This window comes from Cherax quadricarinatus, unplaced genomic scaffold (genome assembly GCF_038502225.1).
Source record: "Cherax quadricarinatus isolate ZL_2023a unplaced genomic scaffold, ASM3850222v1 Contig267, whole genome shotgun sequence".
NCBI classification, from domain to species: domain Eukaryota; kingdom Metazoa; phylum Arthropoda; class Malacostraca; order Decapoda; family Parastacidae; genus Cherax; species Cherax quadricarinatus.
Genome location: NW_027195293.1, coordinates 155,001 through 159,018, shown reverse-complemented (window position 1 = coordinate 159,018; position 4,018 = coordinate 155,001).

The following is a 4,018-nucleotide window of genomic DNA, read 5'->3' as shown; positions in this document are numbered from 1 at the left end:
CCTGTGACTCGTCTGAGTCTTCAGCTTCCAGTTGTGACCCCTTGTCCCTGTGTCCCCTCTCTGGAACATCCTATCTCTGTCCACCTTGTCTATTCCTCGCAGTATCTTGTATGTCGTTATCATGTCTCCCCTGACCCTTCTGTCCTCCAGTGTCGTGAGTCCGATCTCCCTCAACCTTTCCTCGTACGACATTCCCCTGAGCTCTGGGACTAGCCTTGTTGCAAACCTTTGTACTTTCTCTAACTTCTTGACGTGCTTGACCAGGTGTGGGTTCCAGACTGGTGCTGCATACTCCAGTATGGGTCTAACATACACAGTGTACAGTGTCTTGAACAATTCCTTATTAAGGTATCGGAATGCTATTCTCAGGTTTGCCAGGCGCCCGTATGCTGCAGCGGTTATTTGGTTGATGTGTGCCTCCGGTGATGTGCTCGGTGTTATGGTCACCCCAAGGTCTTTCTCCCTGAGTGAGGTCTGTAGTCTTTGTCCACCTAGCCTATACTCTGTCTGCGGTCTTCTTTGCCCCTCCCCAATCTTCCTGACTTTGCATTTGGCTGGATTGAATTCGAGAAGCCAGTTGCTGGACCACATGTCCAGCCTGTCCAGGTCTCTTTGCAGTCCTGCCTCATCCTCGTCCGATTTAATTCTTCTCATCAACTTCACGTCATCTGCGAACAGGGACACTTCAGAGTCTATTCCTTCCATCATGTCTTTCACATATATCAAAAATAGCACTGGTCCTAGAACTGGCCCCTGTGGGACCCCGCTCGTAACAGGCGCCCACTGTGATACCTCTTCACGTACCATGACTCGTTGCTGCCTCCCTGTCAGGTATTCTCTTATCCATTGCAGTGCCCTCCCTTTTACGTGCGCCTGATCCTCCAGCTTCTGCACTAATCTCTTGTGGGGAACTGTGTCAAAGGCCTTCCTGCAGTCTAGGAAAATGCAATCTACCCACCCCTCTCTCTCGTGTCTTACTTCTGTTACCTTGTCATAAAACTCCAGGAGGTTTGTGATACAAGATTTGCCTTCCATGAACCCATGCTGGTTTTCATTTATAATCTTGTTCCTTTCCAGGTGTTCGACCACTCTCCTCCTGATAATCTTCTCCGTGACTTTGCACACAATACATGTCAGAGACACAGGTCTGTAGTTTAGTGCCTCGTTTCTGTTTCCTTTCTTAAATATGGGGACTACATTAGCTGTCTTCCATTTCTCAGGTAGTTGCCCAGTTTCAAAGGATGTGTTGAAGATTGTGGTTAGAGGCACGCACAGCATCTCTGCTCCTTCTCTAAGGACCCATGGGGAGATGTTGTCCGGTCCCATCGCCTTTGAGGTGTCAAGGTCACTTAAGAGCTTCTTCACCTCCTCCTCAGTTGTTCGTATGTCATCCAACACTTGTTGGTATATTCCCTCTTGATGTTCCCTTCTGTGCTGTCTTCCCAAAGCCCTTCCTGTCTCTACTGTAAAAGCTTCCTTAAATCTCCTGTTCAGCTCCTCACATACCTCCTGATCATTTCTTGTGAGTTCTCCACCTTCTGTCCTTAATCTGATCACCTGGTCTTTGACTGTTGTCTTCCTCCTGATGTGGCTATACAACAGTTTCGGGTCAGTCTTGATTCTCGATGCTATGTCATTTTCATACTGTCGCTGGGCCTCCCTCCTTACCTGTGCGTACTCATTCCTGGCTCTGCGACTGATCTCCCTATTTTCGTGTGTTCTCTGCCTTCTGTACTTTTTCCAGTCTCTATTGCACTTTGTTTTTGCCTCCTTACACCGTCGGGTAAACCAGGGGCTCGTTCTGGTCTTCCCGTTGTTACTGTTGCCCTTGGGAATAAACCTTTCCACTGCCTCCTTGCATTTTGTTGTTACATATTCCATCATTTCATTTACTGGCTTTCCTGCCAGTTCTCTGTCCCACTGGACCTCCCGCAGGAAGTTCTTCAACCCTATGTAGTCCCCTCTTTTATAGTCAGGCTTTTCCCATTCAACTCCTGTTATTCTCTCCACTTGCAGCTCTACTATGTATTCAAAGCACAGAACCACGTGGTCGCTAGCTCCTAGGGGACTCTCATACTTGATGTCCTCAATATCTGAGCTGCCCAGGGTGAACACGAGGTCCAATCTTGCTGGTTCATCCTCCCCTCTCACTCTGGTAGTGTCCTTAGCATGTTGGTGCATGAGGTTTTCCAGCACCACGTCCAACATCCTGGCTCTCCATGTTTCGGGACCCCCATGTGGCTCCAGGTTTTCCCAGTCAATCTCCCTGTGGTTGAAATCCCCCATAACCAGCAACTTTGCTCTGCTGGAGTGAGCTCTTCTTGCCACCTCAGCAAGTGTGTCCACCATTGCTCTGTTGCTCTCTTCATATTCCTCTCTTGGCCTCCTGCAGTTCTGTGGTGGATTATACATCACTGCAATGACCACTTTGTGTTCCCCAGACTGAAGTGTACCTGCTATGTAGTCTCTTTCTCCCGTCTTATCTATTCCTTCCATTTTCTCGAATTTCCATCTGTTTTTTAAGAGCAGAGCAACCCCACCTCCCCCCCTGCCCCTTCTATCTTTCCTCATGATCTGGTATCCTGGTGGGAAGATTGCATCTGTTATTGTCTCCGTGAGTTTTGTTTCTGTAATTGCTATGATGTCTGGGGACTTCTCATTGATTCTTTCTTGCCATTCCTCATGTTTATTCGTTAATCCATCTGCATTTGTGTACCAAACCTTCAACTTCTGTTCTAATACTGTAACTGTGGTGCGGGGGGTGGAAACAGAGGGATCGGTGTGTGATGGTTGGTTTGGATTGTTCAGTTGCCTTGGGGGTGTCGTGACTGGAGTCCTTCTGCAGGTGTTTCTGGGGGGTGCGCTTGTCCTTCCATTTGGTCCTGGGTTATTCTGCTCTCCTTTTTCATTTCCTCCCATTTCTCCTTTCGTTTTTGAACTCTCTCTTTCATTGTCTTCCTTTCGTCCTGTGTTCTGTCTCGGTCGAGGTACACACTCCGGAACTCCTGCTTGCCTCTCAGCCGTGCTTTCTCCTGCAGGATCATGGTTCGGGTTGATTCTGCCTTGAAAATTACTTTGAGAGGCCGATTCCTTTTCTTTGTGAACCACCCAATTCTCCGAAAATTTGCCACCTGAGTCATGTCCCCCTCGCCTATCACCTTCATGATGTCTTCAATCGCTTTTTTTCTCCTCCTGCTTTCTTTCATCATAAGTTTCCCCTTTAGCTTCGTCTAGCCCATAGACAAACACGGATCTTTCCCTTTCCACCTCCCACTGTGACTCCCATTGCATCCTCTGATGTGTTTTAGTTCCTTCCCGTGGAGTGTTCCTTCCTTCAGTCCCTTCCCTAGTTATTGCCCCTATGCTTCTTGGTTTATCCTTCCTGCTCACCTGCTCCTGGTCCCCACAGGTATCTGGTAAGGTCCTTGCACATGTCCTAGTTCCTTCAATGTCTTCCAACCTCTCATTCTGTTTTGGCCCCATGTGTTTTTGACAGGACCTCTGCATACAGTTTAGTTTCCATGCTTCCTTCGGACCTGTTGTCTGTGTTCGATGTAGCCATTGCCGATGCTACTTCTGTAATATCTTTGTCTCTGTGCTGTTTCAGATGTCTCAGCTCTTCTAATCTCTCTATCTTGATTTCTGCTGCTGTGGCCTGTTGCTTCCACCTTCTGCATTCTGCTGCTAACCTCTCTTCCATCTTCCTTTCCAGCTCATCTAGTCTCCTTCCCCAGTCTTCCTCCCCTTTTTTTGAGCTCTACCTCCCATTTCTGCCTGCTAGATTCGTCCTTGGAGCCCCTTGTCCTCATCCTGGTTAGGGGGAGGGGAATAGATGGTTAGGAGAGGGGATGGATGGTTGTGGGGGAGGGGGAGGATGGTTATTGGAGGGGTAGAGATAGTTGGGGGAGGGGGTTAGATGGTTTGAGGGAGAGAGGGGATGGATGGTTATGGGGGAGGGGGAGGATGGTTATTGGAGGGAGGGAGGTAGTTGGGGGGGGTTAGACGGTTTGGGGAGGGG